This window comes from Diceros bicornis, chromosome 32 (assembly GCF_020826845.1).
Source record: "Diceros bicornis minor isolate mBicDic1 chromosome 32, mDicBic1.mat.cur, whole genome shotgun sequence".
Lineage (NCBI taxonomy): Eukaryota > Metazoa > Chordata > Mammalia > Perissodactyla > Rhinocerotidae > Diceros > Diceros bicornis.
Genome location: NC_080771.1, coordinates 35707689 through 35730122, shown reverse-complemented (window position 1 = coordinate 35730122; position 22434 = coordinate 35707689).

Sequence of the window (22434 nt, the reverse complement as noted above, 5' to 3'; positions counted from 1 at the left end):
GTTCTGTGCCCACCCCCAGGCTTATGGAGGGTGGGGCATCTTGATTGACAGTAGGATGAACTAATGAGGGAGGAGGAAAATAGAAAAGTGGTAACCAAAAGAAGGAAAGATGGATTCTGGGTGGGCAAAAAGCCAAAATGAAACAAATAGAAGAGTGGCTGTTCTTTTGCAGTATTGAATTGGTCACCTAGGCTAACTGCTGTAATAAACAACCAGCATTTCAATGGCTTAATAAATGGAAGTTTATTTCTCACTCACAGTACCCTCCACTGTTATTCCTTCTCGGTGGGGTAGCTCACCTGGTCTCTGCTCCACACAGTCACTCAGGGACTCAGGCTCCTTCCTGAAGGCTCTGCATCTTTCACTGCATCCTCTGGATCTGGCCAGCACACAAGGAAAAGCTGACAGAGGATAGGTACACTTATGGGCCAGAGTCTGGTCATGTGGCCATACCCAACAACAGCTGGGAAATTGTCTAATTGTGTGTTCAGGAAGAAAAGGGAAAAATCTGGTGACCAGCTTGCTGGGGTCTGCCACAGGTAACACAGCACAGAACAAGTAATGTTATTGTCCTTCCAGCCCTGAGGGCCTGTGAGTCTAACACTCTGACCTAAGGTGAGTCATTTCTCCTCTCTGGACCTCATTTTCTTCGTCTGAAAAATGAGAATGTTGGAGAAGATATAAGGTTTTTAAACTTTTCTTTGTCCCAGATAACTTTCTTCAATTGAGAGCTATTGCAGAACCCAATATCAAAATCAAACAGACAGCTGCAGAGATGGAGTGCAGGTGGGGGCCCAGAGCTTGGGGTGCTCCTACCATATCTCTTGCCCCTGCGGCCCAACTGTGGACCTGCTGGGGCTCTGGGGGTCAGGTGTGCAGGCTGGTGTTGGCTGACATAGCCTCCAGTCTGGCCAATCTCCGGACTCTTTCAAAACTTTGCTGTGTTCTCACTTTGGAAACATCTGAAGACATTTGAAACCAGGGCCACTTGGCCTCCCTCCCTGGTTGGCCCTGGGATGTGCCTGCTCCCTGCTTGGAACCACCTGCTTGGCGCTCCAAACCTTACTCTACCACAATTTATTTTTTTACTGAAGGGAAATGTTTAGCATAATAAATCGTGCGGTTCCAGCATTCCCTGAACCATTTCCATGGAAAGGGGATCCTGAGCTGGTCTTCAGACCAGGACTCACTGTCAGCAGAAGCGTCCAGCTGCTGTGGCAGAAAGGGGAGACGGTCTTCCCGAGGACTTTCGGAAGTCAGAGGAACAGAACAGGCACATCTGCTTTGATTAAAAAGGAAAAGGATCAAGGACAAAGCGGTGATATCACTTTGCAGGGTTGGGAGACTCTTCCAGCCATGCTACAGATTTTTTACAATAATGATTTTGAAAGGGAATTCACATAATCCTGGCAATTTAGACATTAACATTTCAAAGCTTTAATGGGCCCAAAATAAATATATACATATTTTCCACCAATTTCAAAAATAATCATCCTAAACCCAAAACTACTTTAGTCTCGTTTCTTGAATTGGTTTACTTCCTTCCTGAAGTGGAGTAGGTTGAAGGGATCACAGCCGAGAAGGACAGAGAACTCCCCACAGCCCCCAGTCGCGCTGGAAGCCTTCGACCCTTCACTTGAGTTGGATTCAAAACAAAGGTTTTGCTGCATTTAGAACTGCTTAAGGCAACATTTTATCCTCCTAGAGATGGCATAAACAGTAAGAGAGTTCCAAGGGACCCAGGAAATGGCTCTTTTGGGGTTACTGTCTTTAAAATGGGCCAAGAATTCCCCAAATCCTGTATTCTCAAGTTCCCGTGGAAATAAATGCCTCCATAAACAGGCAATATCTATCCCATCTGGGCTCGTCTTAAACCCAGGTGAGACTGGACTTTGCACTTTGCTAACAATCTTTAGGTCTTGAGGGAGCGAAGGAGATGCTAACTAAAGAAGCGAAAGACGCACATCTTCTCCTAGGTCCTCTGGGACCCTTATTTCTAGTGATGTATCTTTAGAGACACATCCACGCTTTCTGGGTTTGTAGATAAAGAAGCTCCAGTTCATGGAGAAGTTCCACGGAGGTTCCACGAGGAGCCAGCTGGAGCACATCAATAAAGTGTTCAGACGGGTCCTGGCTGTGGAGTAAGGTGGACTTGAATTTACGTCCAGCTGCGCCTCTTATTTTCTCTGTGAACTTGAACACGGCAAGAATAGGAGTGATCGTCATCATCATAGGGATCTTGTACGGTGATGTAACACAGGTGAAACGTTTCGCACTGTGCTTGGAAGGTGGAGATGCTCGATCACCGTTAGCTACTATTACCTATGAATCAGCTGGAGGACTTCTGCCATCGCTCGGAGAAAGAAGAGATTTAATTCAGAGGATCAGATGTCTTCAACACTGACGAGCTAGAGGAACAAGGGTCAAAGTCTTCACTCGTGGCCACTCAAGTTTGGCTAACCAAGAGGTCACAGGAACAGCAGGAGATACAGCGGCCGGCAGCACTGAGGCGGGTGTGTGGCGGGAACCCCAGGCAGCTGCTGCGAAACTCCTCATCTGCCTGATCCCACGTGTCTGCCCACTGGGGCCAAGGGAGCAACGTCTTCAGGCTTTCTCCCACTTCTCAAATCTTGTGTGGATGGCTCTTGTTGGTGGAGTGTAGTCTAGAACAATCTTGGGGCAAGGGATTCTGGGAAATGTAGTTCCCAGTCTTCCAGCCCTGCAGTCTGAGGGGTAGGTGCCGAGTGGCCATCACTTCTGGTACTGAGTGATAAGCTTGACCATCGGCATTTGAAAATAAATCATAAACCGCACAAATGGGACCAAAGGTAAAGACTCAAAACGGCTGGAAACGTACTTCAGAGGATTGGACGTCAAACATAAAAGTGCTGCTGGCAGTCAGAAATTGCCATTGCAGCCAAAGATGTGGAAGTCTGGCTTTGACACCAATTATGGGACCTGGATGTGTGGGACCTGGGATTGTCCGACTGGAAGAGAACCTTTGTTGTTTGGTGTGTGAATTACCAGGCTGACTCTCCCACTGTGGGAAGCAACCCTTGCCCCCAGGACCTCTTCCTCCTCTGACTTCCTATCACACACTTTGTCTAAACTACATGCCCTCTCCCAATGGTCTGCTCTATAAAGTATTGTCTTCTTAAATAGATTTTTTAGCTTTTTGAGGGCAGGGAGCATGTCCCCAAATCTTCAGAACCCACAAAGAAATGTTTTTTAAAAATAACATTAAATATATGCTCATTAGAAAAAAAAACCTGGAAGATACAGAGAAGCGCAAAGGAGAAAATACAAATCTTCTGTAATTCCGCCTCCCAGAGGTGTGCACTGCTGGTCCTTCATGACCACACTTTCCATTTTTTCCCAATACTTGCACATCTATAAATGCGGGATTATGTTAACACATTAATAAAAGGTTACGGAGCGCCTGCCGCCTGCCCGGCGCGGACCGTGTTCTTCACGGCTTAGAATAATCACAAACACACTGATAGACTGTCGTTGGGGGAAATGCGTTCACTCCCCCGTTTTTGAGGTGGAGGTAGCTCCCCCAGGCTTCTGGCCTCTTCATCTTCAGCAGCTTGGGGCTGTGGTCAGCCTAGACACACCCCTCCCCTCTGAGGGACCCGCAGAGCAGGAGGCACCTCTTCCTGACCCTCCATGCCATAAGTCATGCAGGGTCAGAGCCCCAGAGGAGGCCAGCAAGCGGAAACCTATGTAATTAGCTCATCCATACACCGGCTGAATTAGAACGAGCTTCTCCAGTCAGCTTTCTCCACAATACAAGTGATACGTCCATCGCACTTGCCTGCTCTCTGTGCCAATCTCTCTATGGTCTGTGCTTGGGATGGGAGAAAGGGGTGTGTGTATTCACCCCCAGGCACCGTGCTACATGTTCACACACCTTGTCTAATGAATCCTCAGGTGACAGAGCAGTTGGTGTCATTGTGGCCATTTTTTTAGGCACAGAGAGGTTAGCCACCTGCCCTAGGTCACACAGCTGGTGAGTGGTGATGTTGGGTTTGCCCCAGCTCTGTCTGTCTTTCTCTCTTTTTTTAAAACAGCTTTATTGAGATATAATTCACATACCATACAGTTCATCCATTTAAAGTGTACAATTCAACGGTTTTTAGTATATTCGCAGATAAGTGCAACCATCACCACGGTCACTTTTAGAACCTCAAAAAGAAATCCTGTACCCTCTAGCTGTCACTCCTATGTCCCCTTCCTCTCTCCCCCCAGCTCCAGTTTTAAGCAAGACTAATGGACTTTCTGTCTCTATGGATTCTCCTATTCTGGACATTTCACGTACATGGAATCAGACGCTATGTGGTCTTTGTGTCTGGCTTCTGTCACTCAGCATGATGTTTGCAAGGTCCGTCCACAATGTAGCACGATCAGAACTTCACTCCTTTTCATGGATGAATAATATTCCATTGTGTGGCTATCCACGTTTTGTGGATCCATCGACGCCGATGGACACTGGACTGCTTCCACCTTTTGGCTAGGGTGAACGGACTCTGTCTTTCTGGAAAGACTCTTCCTGGCCTCCCTCCTAGTGGGTCGGTGGCTTTACTGAGACAACATGGATGACAAAGAGCCTGAGCTGCTCCTGCCTTCTCAGACAACGCTGCTGACAGTCACTTACCCAACCCACAATTCAGGCTCCGCACAGAGAGGGGCGTGGCACAGGCCCCGGGGGCCAGACCACCGGGGCAGCCTCAGCGCAATTAAAGTTGTTATTCCCTCAAAGGGGGGAGTAAAAGAGTGGGTTCAGAAGCAATAAAAACAGATGTCACAGCCCTCTTCTCCAGGAAATCCGTCTCCAGGGCTCAGCGTTACTGTCCGGCTGGACAAATCCCAAGTGACATTGTGCTGTGATGGTGACCACGAGACGGGAGCTCTGGTTCCCTTTGAAGCAGCGAGAGGTCCAGGACAGGCTGGGAAGAGGGGGAAAACGCTCCCTTCAACCCCGAGGAGATCTCAGTGCCTGTCCATCAGGGAGAAACAGTCCCAGAGAGGGCCCTGGGGGCGGCCTGAACGGTACCCCTGGGGCCCTGAGGTTCACTTAGAATTAGCAGTGGCGACCCAGAGGGACTCTGGCCCCCGCCCGGGATCTGTGTTCCTGGAGCCTGTGGTGAGTGGGAATTAGAGTGACCGATGTCGCCACTGTGACCCGTGTCGCCGGTGGGGTTTGCTGTGCTCAGCAGCAGGGGCGTCAGGCAGGCTGTTTCTGGAATAATCACCCCACTCATTACAGGCTTCGGGTGGGCTCCCAAGGGTCAGGCTGGGTTTGTTTGCCCATCTTGGGAGTCAAGGAAAATGTGGCCCTTTCAGCTGCTTCAGCAAAAGAGCAGCTCTGAGGTGGCGTCGCTGTGTCGCCAGGGACAGGAGCAAATGGAGAAACACAAAGCAGGGTCGGGAAAGGAGAGGAGTTGGTGAAGAAAGTAGAATTGAGAGGGGCATGCTGGGCTCCTGTCTCCTCTATGTGACACCTATTTATAATCACCGAGGGGCCACTTTAGCTGATGTATAGTAACCGCACTGCTGGGCGCCAGGTATGGTGATCCTAAGAAGTGGGAGGGTTTATCCTCCTTCTACAGAGGGAGAGCTGAGACTCAGAGAGGTTAAGTAACCTGCCTGAGGTCACACAGCTGGCTGGTAGCAGAGGTAAGCTGTGAGCCCGGGATGTGACCCTACAACCCGGCTTCTGATTACTGCATCTTGTCAGGGCTTGCTGCGAGCTGATTGCAGGCCCTGTCAGGGTCTACTGCACTTGCAGGTCCAGGGGGGTCACAGGCTGGGAAGGGCTGCACATTCATCTGCTCCAGAAATTCTCCTTCTTTTTTAAAAAAAAAATTGTGGAAAATACACACAACATAAAATTTGTCATTATAACCATTTTTAAGTGTACAGTTCAGTGGCGTTCAGGACATGCACGTTGTTGTCCAACCATCACCACCATCCATCTCCAGAGCTCTTTTCATCTTGTAAAACTAAGACTCTGTCCTCATTAGACAACAACTCCCCATCCCCCTCCCCCAGCCCTGCACCCACCATCCTACTTCCTGTCTCTGTGGATCTGACTTCTCTAGGTCCCTCGTATAAGCCACTAGGTTTGTGGTCATTTGTTACAGCAGCAATAGGAAAGAAATACACCATTAAATTCACACAATACCATTCAGGGCTTCCTGAAACTTCCTGCATCTTCCTTAGGGGATTCTAGGGTAGGATCTGCTGACTGAGGCCAGAGTGTCTGCCTTCACGTTCGCGGGTCCCACTGGCACATGTCCTCCTCTCACCTTCACAACAGCCTTGGGGCTCGGCAGGTTGATGGCCATTTGATGGAGGCAAAAACGACATGTTTATGGGTCTATTCATCGCTGCGTTTTCTTCAACCAGTGTTGGTAATTTACATTTCCACGTCAACTGTCCATTTCATCACACTTTTGAGCTTGTGTTAAAAGTTGTGTGGAGGAGTCTCTTAGGACTTGTAAAACCTCCCCCATGAGCATGGTGTTCCTTTCTTGTTCTTGATGCTTTTTGTTTGTACTTTCCCTTCTCTTTTCGTTGATTATACTTGCCGAGAGTCTTTGTCTTTAATGGTCTTTTTTGGACAGCCTGTTTTTGGTTTTATTTTTTGTGAGGAAGATCAGCCCTGAGCTAACATCCATGCCAATCCTCCTCTTTTTGCTGAGGAAGACCGGCTCTGAGCTAACGTCTATTGCCAATCCTCCTCCTTTTTTTTTCCTCCCCAAAGCCCCAGTAGATAGTTGTATGTCACAGCTGCACATCCTTCTAGTTGCTGTATGTGGGACGCGGCCTCAGCATGGCCGGAGAAGCGGTGCGTCGGTGCGCGCCTGGGATCCGAACCCGGGCCGCCAGTAGCAGAGCGCGCGCACTTAACCGCTAAGCCGTGGGGCTGGCCTTTCGGTTTTATTTTAATTTTTTTTCTAAGCGTTCCTATGTGCCAAACATTCCTGACTGTTCTTGTTCCCCTAATGTAAGAATCCAGAGAAATATTTTCTCCCCAGTCTCAAGATGTCTCATTACTGAAGCTCTAGAAATAAAATAGAATCTCAGGACGTATTTTATTAGAGTATGAGTTCTATTTTTGGTGGACTATGACTCTGTGGTGAAAAATTTCTTTCTTCAGCTGCTTTCTCACAAAACCTGGCAACGGTCTCCCGGGTCTCCTGAACTGGGTCTTGTCAACGTTCGTCCTTTTGGCCTGTATTTCAAGCACGACACGTGGAGATTAAATCCCCAGCTTTAGTGCTTAAATTCATCTGTCAATTCTGTATTCTGTTCAGTGCGGCTGGCAAATAATCTCTGAGGAAGCTAAGGACACAGTGACACACTTTAAACTCCAGGAGGGCCTTGGCACTCCAGACCCTGAGACGTCACCAAGCAAGTCCTGCTCTAAGTTCTGAGGTGGAAATTCAGCGCCCAGGGCTCATGGATGCGGCCGTTTTCTCAGATGCTTGGTTAGTCTTCCCAAGTGACAAGGCGCCACGTGGGGTGAGTCCACCGGCCCCTCTCCTGGCACGGTTAGCGAGATGCGGTTACGACGATGAGTGTGGGAGGGAGCCGACGGAGCGGCTGCTGAGGAGGGGCGGGTCCTGAGTCCAGGAGGCGGAAGAGTACCAGCACGGCGTCTGGAAGCTTCCATGGGCCACCCTGCCCCAGCCTCAGCGTCTCCTCCAAGTCACCTCGTGATGTCTTCCCCATCTACGTCCTCAAGGCAGAGGGGAGATGTGAGGTACACGCCACCTAACTCGAGAGCGGTTCCCAGAGAGACTCGCCTCCCTCCGCCTCTCCCGAGGAGAGCAGTTTCTGCTGCAGCGGTGTGGCTGTTTCGGGTGCGTGGAACCTGGGCTGGAAAAGCCTGGCCAGCTGCTCATGAAGACCCCGCTGACTGAGACAGCAAACTGAGGCAGGCACTCGGAGGCCACCTCCCGACCCGGGGTTGCCCTGGAGGTTTGGGAAGCTGGGCTCTGGGAGCGACAGGCTGGCGGCCAGGGCCCTGTGTGCGTGACAGCTCCTGGCGCTGTTGTCAGGCCTTCCTCTTCTCCCAGCAGGCTGGGTCCCCATGCGTCCATCCGTCTGTCACCAGTGAGGGAGAGCAGACCTCCCCGGTGGGACTGGAGGACGCCCTCGTCCTCTGTCCTGGAGGCAGCTTGGTGAGGTCAGTCTCTCCCGCTGGAGCCGCCGGGGGCGGGGCTGTATGGAGGACGACTTTTTTTTTTTTTTGGTGAGGAAGATTGGCCTTGAACTAACATCTGTGCCCATCTTCCTCTATTTTGTATGTGGGATGTCGCCACAGCATGGCTTGACGAGTGGTATATAGGTCCACGCCTGGAGTCCAAACCCGCGATCTCCAGGCCGCTGAAGCAGAGAGTGCGAACTTAACCACTACGCCACCAGGCCGGCCCCAGGAGGACGATTTGGATCATCAGTAACCTGGGCTGCGGCCCAGAAAGACAGTGGCAACTCCCTCTCACGTCCTCTCAGCACTTTGGCGCTGCCAAGGCCGCAGAGGCGTCTTCTCTCTGCCCTCGGCACTCCAGGTTCCCTGGTGGAATCGAGAGGCCAAAAGTCTCGGATCTTTTGAGACCTAGTTCCCACCTTTAGAAAATGACGGCTGGTCTGAGAGAGGCAGAGAGTGGCCCCGGGACTGTGGCTTTTGGAAGGCCTGAGCTCCAGTTTGCCCCAAGTGTTACTTTGAGAGACAGAGTCTGAGCAAGAACAGCTTCTCCTATAGTTAACCATAAGCAGTCACCTCCCTGCCGTGGCCAGAGGGGGCCACAATATCTCTCCCACTCCTGCAACAGCCAAACTGTGCCTCGACTGGACTCCAATCTTCTCTCTGGGCCAAGAGTTTGAGCCTCTTAATGACAGTGCATCCCAGCCCAGGGGGTTTCAACATCCTAGAAAATGACTTTTATCGGCTCCTTTCTCCAGAACAGCCAGCTGAACCCTGTGGTGAGGAGAGCGTAGGCTCCCCCAAAGATGTCCAGATCCCCCAAACCTATGAATGTGACCTTATCTGGCAAAAGGGACTTTGCAAATGTGGTTAAGTTAAGGATCTTGAGATGGGGGATGATCCTGGATTATCCAAGGGGATCCTAAATGTAATCACAAACGTCTTTTTACGAGGGAGGGAGAGGGAAACTTGATGCAGAAGAGAAGACGCCCATGTCTCAGAGGAGATGGGAGCCACGCGGCCACAAGCCAAGGAACGCTGGTGCCTCTAGAAGCTGGACAAGGCCAGAAAATAGTTCTTCCCTGGAGACTCTAGAAGGAACTAGCCCTGCTGATACCTTGATTTGAGCCCAATGAGACTTGTTTTGAACTTCTGGCCTCTGGAGCTGCATGAGAATAAGTTTGTGTTGTTTTAAGCCACTAAGTTTGTGGTGATTTGTTATGGCAGCCACAAGAGGCGAACACCAAAGGAGTGAGGGTGGCCGCGGGCCTGTAAGAAAGAGATAGATGCTCCAGGAGCAGCAACCCTGCCAGGTAAGCAGGGCCATCCCCGTCCGTGGATGGAGGCACTGAGGCCCAGGGAGGGGAAGCACCTTGTACAAGATCGCACAGCTGGTGGGCGGCTAGCATCTCCAGGTGCCCAGCCCCACATGTGCTCCAGTCTACGAGGCTCCCACCTCCTCGAAAGAAACAGTGGAATGGCCTGAGGGGGCTTTTTGCCTAGAACCTTCCATTCTGTCCTTCTGGTATCCTCAGGAGCAGGGGCCAGCCTCCAGAGTTCACAGCCTTGGGAGTGCAGGGAGGGAAACAGCCCCAGAGAGAAGCCAATTCCCGCCCCCAGAGCGGCCAGGCCCCAGCAGGTGAGCTGGGGGTGTGCCCAGGCTTCGTGGGGAGCGACCCGGCCTTCTCACACCCACAACCCATCTTGAAACCTCATTTGGGTGTGGGTCCCAGGGAGGGGACTAGGGTGAGGCCAGAGAGGCACCCAGAGCACAAATCTAAAGCGGGCCCACTCCCAGGTGCCGGCCCTGCATTGCACAGCCCTGGGGGCGGGAACCCCTTAGACAGTGAGCCCTGGGCACCTCGCTCCCCTCACCTTGGACAGTTCAGTTAGCTGCTCCCTCCAGAGTCCACATCAGCACCCTAGCCCCACAAGCAAGCGCTTGGGACTCTGTCAGCGGACTTGATCACCCCCTTCTTGAACCTGCTTCTGCAAAGACCCTCTGGTGCCTTCTCTCTTTAAACTTCCCCGTGGCCCTGTGCTGCCGAGGATGTGTGGTGCCTTGGCATGGTCCAGGCAAGAGGGATGGAGGCTGGACCTGATATGGGCCAACGGGCTGCGAAGGGGAAGGAGAGAGGACTGTGGAGGAAGAACTGCAGACAGCTGGTGCCCGCGAGCCTTCAGTGTGGGAAGACGCCGGTGCTGAGAACAGGAATGGGGGGCCAGGAGGAGCTGGCTTCAAGGGTGCTGTGCTGGGGCAGAGCGGGCCCTTTGGCATGTGAGGTGTGGGGCATCCAGGAGGAAGTGGGGTGCTGGGTGAGTGGCTTACGACGGTGCTCAGGTCCCTGATACAGCTGCTGCAGGGACCTCTCACACCCTGTATTGCTGATGGGGGTGATGGTTGGTACACTGTCTGCGGCGAGATTTGGTCCTATTTATCAAAATTACAGATGCACATGCCCTGTTCCCAGCGATCCCACTTGTAGGACTTTTATCCTGGGACTAGACTTGTACGTGTACAAAATGGCACATCCACAGAGTTATCAACGCAGCATCATCTGTAACCTTAAAAGATTGGAAATAACCTAAATGTCAAGTAAAATTACATCAATTAGAGACGTCAATTGAATTATGATATGTACATACAATGGAGGAGTGTGCAGCTGAAAAAAGGAAAGAGGACGTCCTTTATGTACCAGTGTGGAATGACTTGCTGATGCAGATGAAGATGGAGATGATGGTGATGATGATGATGATGATAGCAACAACAGTAACAGACATATTGAGTACCTACTATGTGCCGGGAACCATGTTACACACTTTACTTGTGGCAACTCATTTATCTAAGATATATTGTAGAGTGAACAAATCAAGACGTAGAATTAGTGAATAATCTGCTACCATTTGGTAGAAAAGAACTTTCCAGAAAATGTCTCCCGAATGAGACACAGAGACAGGGGGCAAATGGGGTGATTGGGGAATGGTGGGGAGGACATTTTTTACTGGATACTCTGTTGTTCCTTTTGCATTTTGTGTCATGCAAAACTTCTACTTATTCAAAAAAAAAATCTAATTAAAGTGAAAGAAATCAAGTAAGGATCACTGAATGAACTATTACTTTGGAGGGGACCATAAAAAAAGCAATTATCCTCAACAAGCTGTGATCCCTGTCAGTCACTTTCCCTTTCAAGTCAAACTGTTTTCCCTTAAGTGGAATTAGGTGATGTTAAAAAAAAAAAGAATGAAAGAAAGAAAAAGAAAAACAGAACTCTCCTCCTTAGTCTCCCTCTTACAGCACAGAAGTCACCAGTACTCTGTTTTCCTAAGGACTGTTTAATGGGCTACAATGTGACATCCAACAGCTAAGGACTTGGCCTCAGAATTTTGGGTGCTTGTACTCTTGAAATATTGCAGAGGGAATTCCTAATGGCGTGTTATTCATTAACTGTTGTGGAAGGTATATTGGAGCAGCTAAGGCATGGGGCTATGGGGTCAGACAGACCCAGGCTTGGGTTCTGGTTCTAACAGACTCACTAGCTGTGACCTTAGGCAAGTGAATCCACGTTTCTGATCCCAGTGTCTTCATCGGTAACATGGGAAGAAGAATAGGGCCAGCCTCCTAGGATTGCAATGGGACGTGGTTGCTGATGTTGATGACGATGACGGCCACAATCACACCCATTGCCATGCTCATTCCCATCTCCCTGCGGGTACGATTTCTCTCTGGTGTCCGAATCAAATGCCCCTTGGGTCTCCTGCTTCGACAGGGGACGGAGTGTGGAAGTGACACTCTGGCCTCAACCTTATCACCTGAAACACTGTGCTGTCCTGGTGGCCTCCTGCTGTGCTCTCGCCAGTCTTATCTGGAACAATCTCCTTGCCCAGCCATCAACTCACTCAGCCGCCGTATTTGGGTCTCTCTCAGTTCTTCACAGCTATGCTTGTGTACAGCTTCTAAATATTTGCCTAGTGGAGCCCAAATTCTCTTGCCCTTCTTCCTGCTCACTCCTGGGATGATCTCACAAGGGAGCTAATTAGGACCACATTTTCAACGGCAGCCCCCTCTTTGGAACATGTGCAGTTTTATTTGATTTTCTTGATTTTATTTGATTCCAAGCATGGAATCCCTTCAGGGCTGGGCTGAGTTCTTTGCTGATGGACACCAAGAATTAAGACTTTGCTCACTTTACATCCATAACCCCACTGTTTCCATCCACAAGAAGAGAATTCCAGGGGATCCTGCCATTATTGCTTTGTGTAGAAAGGGAGAAAAAAAATCCTTCAAACTTGAAAGAGCAAATTGAGTTAACAATGGGTGACTTCTGTTTAATGTTTAGAATATTATGCTCACCTACATACTATTTCTGTGGGTCCAGGAGCCTAATGCATGTTTGTGGAACTGAGTTTAAATTTCCTCCAGAGATTCCACATCTCCTGCACTGAAGGGGAAAACATAGCCCTTTCTCTCCCCCAACCCCATCCCCACTGCAGAAGCCAGTTATCTATTGCTGTGTAACAAATCATCCACAAACTTAGCCACTTACTGCAACAACAGACATTTACTGTCTCACACAGTTTCTGGGGGCGGGAATTCAGCAGCAGTGTAGCCGGCTGTCTCTGTCAGAGTCTCTCATGAAGCGTGTAATGATGCAGTAAGCAAGATGGTGCTCAGGGCTGCTGTCTCATCTGCAGGCTTGACTGGGACTGGAAGATCTCCTTCCAAGACGGCCCCGCACGAGACTGTAGGCAGGGGGCCTCAGTTCCTCTCCCCGTGGGCCCCTCCGCGGTGCCGGGCATTTTAGATACAAAGTTGCAGCCAATCTGGATTCTGCGTTGTATTTATGAGTTGTTTTGTTACTGATTTTGCTTTTTTTCTTTTTGAAGTAATTTTCCTGGACATAAACTGTGAAATCAGTTTCCCCCTCAGTGTGCAGCCACCTGATGTCTCTGCCCAGACTTTCTTCAGTCATGCTTTAACTTTTCAGCCTGGCCTCCTGGTAGTCCCCTAGTATCTGCACGGCTTAGTGTTCAGCCAGTGAATCTGGCCGAGGTTGTGCCAAACCTCGAGCCCGAAGGCTTCCATCATGTGTGGCTGGATCTCTGTGGTTGAGGAGTGTGTTCGCAGCTCAGTCAATCCTCCCATCTCCTTTGCTTTCACTGTCTGGTGGGCTCCTTGGTTTCGTTTCCCAGACAGGCAGGGATGAGGGGCGATCTTGTCCTGACCTTCTCTGCTGCTCTTGTTTCCAGGATCCCTGTTAAACTTGTGGCTGCTTCCCTGCTCCTCCCCACTGAGCTCACAGCCTCCGGCCACCAGAGCTGGGGTTCCCCTGCAAGTTTCCAGCTCACCACTGTTAGCCGACCCCCCCGCCACATTGAGCATGCCCCCCTGGCAGCCCAGTGCTGGTTTCCAAAGCCGGTCCTGTGCTGGTAAAGCCACATTTCTTGCTGACCAGGGGGTGGGGGCGTGGGATAGTGGCAGCTCTGGGCAAGAAGGCTGCAGATTCCCGGCATTCTTACCCCAAGCCAAAGCTGTTCTTCAAGAATATGCTCTTCTTAGTCTGTTGTCTGCCTTTGGTTAATTTCCAGAGCCCTGACATGGTTGTTTTTAATAATTGTGTCCAGTTTTACACTTGCTTTATCTAGGAAGAATTTGCCAGCCCCTTCACTCTGCTGTAGGCCCTGGGTCCAGTCGTGTAGTGACACTGGGCTACGTGGCGTCTAAGGCTGCTGACATTTCCCAGCCTCTTGTGGCTTTAGGGTTCATTTCTTAGCCAGAGGTGGGACTTGGGACAACTCCCGGCAGGCAGCTGAGTTTCAACACGTTGGCTCTTCGTAGTGCATCTGGGACTCCTTCCTGAAGACCCTCTGAAAGGAGTGGGGGCTGCACCCTCCGTGGGGGTGGAATGGCCAGTCGAAGGCCCAGGAAGGGATCTCGGGCTCCCTGGTGGTCAGCTTCAGGGGTCTAGAGCTGAACATGCTTGAGAGGTATGTCTGAGTGTCCTGGGGCTGCCGTAATGAATGACCACAAACTGCAGAAAAGATGTTGGGGGTCAGGTTGTCACCACTGTGTGTCCAAACTGGGATGGCTGCCATCTCCGTGGCTGAGAATTCTAGCAGCTTCTCACTCTCGCCTCTGTTTGCTGCCCTGATCTTGGACTTGCAGGATCAGACTCCTGACTTTAGTGAAACATCTTCCGGTAATTTCCAAACTCGTTGCTGTGGCCCTGCTGGCTGGGATGCCTGCGAAGTGTGAACTGAGGGAGACAGCTCACTCCTCCTTGGTGACTTTCTCCACTTGGCCCCCATGCCTCCGCCCTAGAGTTATGCATACACTAGGTACTCGATAAAATTTTCTTGAATGCTCGAAAGTTTGGAAGGTCAGAAGGTGTACTCTCTGAGAACAAGTGTGGTCCCAGCCATGACCACTGGAGGGTCACCAGGATAAGAGTCCAACTAGATGGAGGCAGATAAATATAAAGTCCTGCATTCAGGTTAAAAAGATCAGTTGCCAGAGCACAAGATGAAGTGAATGGGCTTGATTGTCAAGAAACTGCAAACCCCAGACAAATGAAGAACAAGACGCTGGGACATTACAGCAGCCCCGATCACACTGATGACAGCGAGATCAGTCTGTCTAACGCCATATTCCCTGAAGTACATCAAGTATCGGTCACCAAGATGCCCATTAACGTACGAGTTCTGGGGTCAAATCAGCAGAGAAAATGTGACATCCCTGTGCCCCTCTCGTTCATTCAAATTCACAATGCCCCTCGGCCTGGTAACGTCACTGAGAAGGCCCGTGGAAGACACGTTGAAATTTGTTTAACCCGGTGTTTGCCTCACATATTTGGCCATGGAGCTTTTTAGTAGCTTAAGGCCTGCAAATTTCCTGTAGGACGCGTTTCCATGGAACCCACTTTGGAGAATATTCATTCGTAAGGAGGGCACAGTCAGGAGAGTTTTGAAGATCTGGTGAATGGTGGTTTGGGGCCAGGGGGTCCAGATCCTGGATGGCAGTGTGGGTTGGGATCCCCGAAGGTAGAGCAGGGAGCCCTGCAGGGCTTTTGAAAGGGTAAGCCATGCCATCCAAGTGGCAGCTTAGAAGGTGGGGCCTGAGGGCTTCCGTATGAATTTGGGCCACATGAGAGAGTCTAGGGCACTTGGAAGGAGCTCTGCGCCTTGTCCATGCCTCATCGCCAGCCCGTGACGCCAGGAAGCCCTCATCACTTTTGGCTACCACAGGTCCCACATGTTTGCAATGGCCTGGGTCACACCCAGGGAGCAGCTGGCAAGACGAGTGTGTGCTCACGGGGTGCCAGAAGGTGGGGCAGGGTGAGGCCCTGAAGGGAGGGAGGATGTCCATGGCCCGGCCAGAGGGGGGCTCTCTGCCCACACCCTCTGCCCTCACTGACAGGGTCCCTGTAAACACCCTTGGGCCTGGCCCTTTGCAATCAGGATGAGTACACGCGTGGATACCTCTGCCCAGCCTCGCATGCTGGGCCCGCGGCGGGGCATGGAACGCCCGTGTTTTGGGAAGCGGCAGGGGCCTGTGAGTTCCCTGGGGTCCCGGCAAGGGGCATGTCAGAGCCTGCGTGATGGAGGGCGGCTCGCAGGCCCCAATCCCTGCTCAACCAGAGCCCAAGTAAACACGGCTCCGATGATCACAGAGTACAACAGCTGGAAAGAAGCCTGGAGATTCTTCTACTGCAAAATCTCTCACTTGGATGGTGGGAAACTGAGGCTCAGAGTGGGGAAGAGATCGCCTGCAGCTGAGGTAGGCCTGGGATCCCGGGTCTGGACCTTGATTCCAGGACTCCTTCGCCCACCCCGGGGCTGCCTGCAAGTGGAATGCTGGGCAAGGCTGCCTTTCCCCTTTGGGGCTGGTTCATGTTGGTGGGGATCAAGGACCATAGGTTATTACTCAAAATTTGTCAACTTATAAAATAAAAGGAAAACAGTGACAAACACCATAATTCTTTTTTTCTTGAGTTTTTGAAACAAAACAATTTTTCTAGAAACCTGATTACCTTGTGTACTTTTCATTATTACTACCTACCCAATTAATTTTAAAAAAAGCTTAGCTTTTAAAAATGTTGTTATGGAAAATTTCACATGTGTACCAAAGGAGAACAAAGTTCCTCGCCTGTTGCCCGACATTAACAATTATCAGTCACCCGTCTTGTTTCCTGAACTTCCACCCACGCCCCCCAAGCCAAGGTCATTTTGAAGCAAATTCCTGATTCTGTATCTTTTCATCTGTAACTATTTCTGTAACTATGTATCTCTAAAAGATAAGGATCTCTCTTTTTTTATTAAAATTTTTATGTTGAGATAATTGTAGATTCACACACTGTAAGAAATAACACAGAGCGATTCCTTGTATGCTTAGGATTGCTTCTGTTAAATGTAATGAAGACATTATCACACCTAAAATATTTAACAGTGATTACTTAGTATCATCCAATATCCATACAATGTTTACGTTTCCCAAATGACTTATAATTTTTTAAGTTTGTTTGGTTGATTAACTGAATTAATTAATTAACTGGTCCAAGTCAACACGTGTGTCCAAGTCAAGTCTCCAAAAACTAGTTATTAAAAAATTTTAGCATCTTTACCGAGATATAATTCACATCCCATATGATTCACCCGTTTAAAGTGTATAATTCAATGATTTTTTAGTAGCTTTTAATGTAAAGTGTAATATGCATCCATTGTGGAAAATGCAACCAGTACTAACTTGTAGAATGTTAACACAAAAGCTGTCTGTTTGCAGGCATCTCTATCCAGTGAATGCTGCCTTTTATTATATAAGTTTAATTATCATAATAAATAATGTATGTATGTAGAAGACAGATGAGCAAAAAGAGGGAAAAAAATTTACCCTAAATCCTATACCTAGACATAACCACCACATCTACTACAAATTTCTCCCCTCCCTGAGGGTGTACTTCTTCTATTTTAAACATAAAGTTTAGAATATCTTACACTTCATGTGCTGGCCTGACACTGTTGAAGGCTCTTGCTGAGGCTTTCTCTCTGCTAACTCTCTGAGTGGGATCCAAATGGCAGCCAGGTGTCTTATGATTGTCGCTGGGCTTCCTAACCAAGGTATCAGTGGAGAGGACTCCAGGGATTGGTGAACCTGGATGCAAAAACATTGCTTCTTTATTTTCTCTACACTCTGACTGAAATTTAGCATTTCTCCCATTATGGACAAAGGCAACAAGCCAGTAGCACTAACAGAATGTGTGACTTGGTCACAACAAAATCCCAGATGTTTTCTCATCATAGTACAGTGATGCCCACTACTTTGAAATATAATTTGAGCTTAGTGTTCTTTCAAGTTAAAAGAAGCTCTGAGACTCCGTGAGAGCCGTGTTTCCAAGAAAGCACATGTATGACAGATCACAATTAAAAGTAGTTTGATAACTGTATTTCAACATAATTGTTTCCTTTGTAATCCTGCAAATTTTATGTATTTAAAAGCCATTCTAAGAAGGGGATCATTGGTTTCATAAGACTTCCAAAGGGGTCCTAGCTCCCCCTAAGGTTAAGAATCTCTGGATTGGAGAGGAATGTTTTTCTCCAAGTCACTGATGATTTACTTTTAATTTTTAATTTTTTAAAAATGCGGGGCCCCTTTGCAGAGCTCGATTGCCTCCGGCTTCCCAGCCAAGCCCTTTCTCATTTTTCAGGGCCAAATGCACACCCGGCGCCAGGGTCCGGGGGAGAGAGGCAGCAGGAAGCGAAGATATGGGGATGTCTCCGCCGCAGAGGGAGCTGGGCAGGGCTATTTTCAATGGCTGCCTGCCCTCTTCTTAGATGAGGACACAGCTGGTTTTCACAGCGCTGAGCCTGCCCTCCCGGAGCGATCATTTCAGGAGACGATCCATCTCCACGTGCACATGTCCCATTGCTCCAGAATGTGGGTGGGATGAGAGGATGGGCAGCCACCCCCCACAGACAGGGCAAGGAAAACCTGAGCTCCTCACATTCAGGAGGCGATTCGCCCATCTCTTTGCTGCTGGTTGGGGTGAGCAGGAAGCCTCGTGGGCTCTGCAAGTTTACAAAGTGGCAGGTCAGAGACCCACGGAGGAACAGACAGAGTGCTGTTGCATACACCACCCATGTGCTGGGAGGGCCAGAGTCCTTCCCATGTGTGTCCACGACACACCACAGGGCACGTGCTGGCTGGTGCCAGTGGAAATTCTAACCCCGGTTTTCTGCCACCAGCCCCAAGCCCATGGCTTTTCTATTACATCATAACTGCTGTTGTGCAGTAACCAGCCCAGGGGCAAGGGGAGCGATGGAAAGCGACGAAGATCGTTCCAGAAGAGGACAGCTAGTGGACCTCTAAGCAGGAATCATCCTACTGACCACAGCCAGGCCTACGTGTTGAGGGTTTACTGCGCACCAGGCCTGTGCTAAGTGTTCACACCTGTCATCTCCTTCAATCACGGAAGCCGCTACATGGAGGCAGGGCGCTGTGGACACCAGCGTGGACTCCACACTCACCTCCTGGTCCACAGCCCTGTTTTGCCACTTATTAGCTACAGAACCCGGGCAGTGACTTCGTCTCTCTGCACCTCAGTTTCCTCATCCATAAAATTGGGATACTGATAGTTCCACTGCACAGGGTTCCTTGTAAGAATCAGATGAGTTTCTTACAGAAAGTGTCGTCACTGTGTATTAGTGTCTCATGGCTGCTGTCACAAAGTACCACCAATCTGGTAGCTTAGAACAGCACAAATTGGTTCTGGAAGTCAAAAGTCCAAAATGGGTCTCACTGGGCTAAAGTCAAGGTGTGGGCAGGGCTGGTCCCTTCTGGAGGCTCCAGAGGAGAATCTGTTTCCTTGCTTTTTCCAGCTTCTAGAGGCTGTCTGCATTCCTTGGCTCATGGCCCCTCCTCCATCTTCAAAGCCAACAGTACTGCATCTCTCTGACCTCTGCATCTGTCATCACATCTCTTTCTCTGTCTCTCTTCTGCCACCCTCTCCCACATTTAAGGATCCTTGGGATGACATTGGGTCCATCTGGATAATCCAGGACACTCTCCCTATGTTAAGGTCAGCTGATTAGCAATCTTAATTCTACCTGCAACCTTCATTCCCCTTTGCCATGTAAGGTAACATGTGAATACAGGTTCCAGGGATTAGGTCGTGGGCGTCTTTGGGGGAGCCATTGAACCCTCCAACCTGTGGATGTCTTTGGGGGCCAGTGTGTGACTGCTATGCCTAAAACATTTCCTATTTTAGTAGTGACTGCTGGAAGTTCCCCTTGAAGGCGGAGAACTTCAGGAAGCCAAATTCATTCATTCATTTGCCAAATGTTGAGGCTCAGGACACAGCATCAGTCTCCGGGAATGTATGGTGAGTGAAGCAGACGTGCAGCTGCCTCGTGGAATTTCACGTTAGTGGGGAGACAGATGACTGGAAAGGAAACAAATAAAAACTGCGCAATCAATTGTGACAAGCGCTCTAAAGGAAACAGACAGGAACACACTAGAAGTTATGGAAGGGGAGCTGGCGTGGTCTGGGAAGGCCTCTTTGAGCAGGCGACATCTGAGCTGTGCCCTGAGGAGTGACAAGGATCCAGACACAAAGGGGAGAAGGGGGGATGGACATTGCAGGTAGAGGGCAAAGCTTCTAGAAGGGCCCAAAGGTGAGAAGGGCCTGGGTGTGGGGGGAGGACAGCATAGTTGGAGCATGATGAGTGGGGGGCATAGGGGGAAGAGGGCAGGGGTCAGGGGTCAGGGGTCGTGGAGCGCCTGGCCCTGTAGGCCATGGGACCGAGTTTGCATTTCATTCTGTTTCAAGCAGGGTTGTGGCATAATTCAAGAGGGGGCGCTGTGGGGAGGGATGCTATGTTCTGCGTGTCCACGCTTCCGTGGAATGGGAGGGTGGACCCCTGTGTTTGTAGGGTTCTGGCTTGTGCCAGTACCAAGCCCTGCCTGGAATGAGACGGCTGCAGGTAGGTAGTTTTCTCCCTAGGGTTATTCTAGGTAAAAACCGCCTGGTTATCCACACTCTAGTTCTGTGGTTCACAGTACGGGAGGTTGCCAACACCCTGCCCACATGCCCTGGTGCTCACCTCCCAGTACACGCTCATGATCATTTGCAAGTGCCCGGGATTTCCCACCTGACAGCTCATCTCAGCCCATGCCTGGGCAGACCAGAGATGCTGGGGCTCCTCAGTCAGCAAGGGATGGGATTGGCGGATAAATAACCCGGACCCTTACCCCTTGGAGGGATACACCAAAGCGTGTTCTATATCATCGCCTTGAGGTCCCCAGCAGGACTGGGCTGTTTAAAGATAAAATTAAGAATTTCAAGAAGGTGACAGCAGAGTATTAAACCAAGCACAGGGTCCCTTCTGAGCGCAGGGCCCTGGGCGACTGCTCAGGATGCACTGAGGTCCCCTCCACCTTTTCTTATAATAGTTCTGCTTTTCTGTTTGTTTTTATTATTCTTTTATTTTTATTTTTATTATTCTTAGCTTAAGCTAGTTCGAGTGGGTTTTGTTGTGTAGGAGGCAGGCGTGACTAGGCCAGAGGTTCTCTCCTGGGCGGCATTTCTCCATTTCAGTGGAGCTGCTTGGGAGAAAACTGCAAAGTGACTCTGATGGCGGAAACTTCAGGAAGGTCCAACTCAGGAGTCATCGTGGGAGTCAGCCGCCCAGCCACTCTGCGTTTGGCCTGAGGGTCTGCGGGTCCTGGCTGCAGCCAGCACGCTGGCCCTTCCCGCCTCTACACAGCTGCGACGTGGTTTCTGTTTCTTAGTGAGACTTATGCATACCTTTCTAATGGAAAGAAATGGGCCACAGGGAAGGCAGCGTTTGGTCCAAAAGCCCAAGGCTGAAAACTCTCAAACATGACTGTTGCTTCCTGGGTTCGAACTGTGTAATTCAGAGAAAACAACCTGAATTACGGAAAATGTTACCCCAGTGCTTGGAGCTCAACCTGGAGGCTGCCACAGGAGGCCGTGGAACCGAGTTTGGTGGCCCAGAGGATGGAAAATTATGACCATAAGGAACATAATAGGGAATTAACAGGAGGAAGAAATCATCTGAATGAAGTAGGTGTAGCGAATGGGTTTCGTTTCATGCATGGACTCTGATGGATTGGTAGAGACTTTCTAGAGGCCCATGATTGACTAGTGATGTCTGATGAGGACACAGAATGGGAAGAATGAATGGCAAGTAGTTGTCATTCTTGAAAGGAGATTTTTCACTGGTATGAGTGCCTCTCCTTCTGTACTGAGTTTTTTGCAACATCTCTGAGGCTGGAGAGGTGGGCTGGGGCCCTTTTCACGTGGAGAGCTCTGAGTGTGAGCACAGGAGAGAAGGAACAGTTTTATACACCAGCCTCTTGGTTTGCTCTTTGAGCCTCTCCCTTCCTGCCTCCACTCTTCCCAGGCTGGACACATCTTCCCCTGCCCCTTCCATCTCTTGCAGGCCCATCGCCCTTGGCAATTTCAGTTCTGCTTCCTCTCCGACACCTCCACTGGTCGACTCCTCTGGACCCCTCCCACGAGGGAGAGCATTCTGCATGGCCCTGGTGCTCATCCTCAGCGACTCTGTCATGTGTGTGACAGCATTTACCCAACGCGACAGTATACACACAGCTGTGCATGTCCATCCTCAGACTCAGCACTGTGCTGGTCACCAAGGAGGGTCCAGAGCGCTGCCCACTAATCACTTCTGTACAGTGATGCTGCCCACAGCAGTGACCTCAGCGTTGTGTCATCAGGATTGGTTGAGAAGGAGGCGTGGGTCACGGTGCAGGCGTGGTATAGGTGCCCTATTTGCACCCTCTATTGTCGTGATAGTTATGAGTTCAGCACAGGGCTTGACATGTGGTAAACTGTATGAGTAACAGTGGCGTTAGTAAATGCTGGTAGATGGAGTCTTTGCAATTTGGCCTGCCCTGGGAAGTCTGGGTGAGTTGTCCCCTGGGCTCCCCTCCACTCTGAGGTTAATTTCCTGGGGAACAGGGACCAAGGAGGGAGAAGAGAGCTTTGTTTGGTAACAGAAAAGACCCAGCCCGCCAGCCCCCAAAGAGCCATCTCAGGGATGCGGCTCACCAGCCCGATGGGGAGGCCTCAGCCTGCGGAATGTTTTCTTTCCATCTGTCTCTTGGAGACATTTCTTGCCTATCAGGGCGTTGGGAAGGCACACAGGGACAATGGAATGTGTTGTCCTGCCTTCCGCGGACTCGG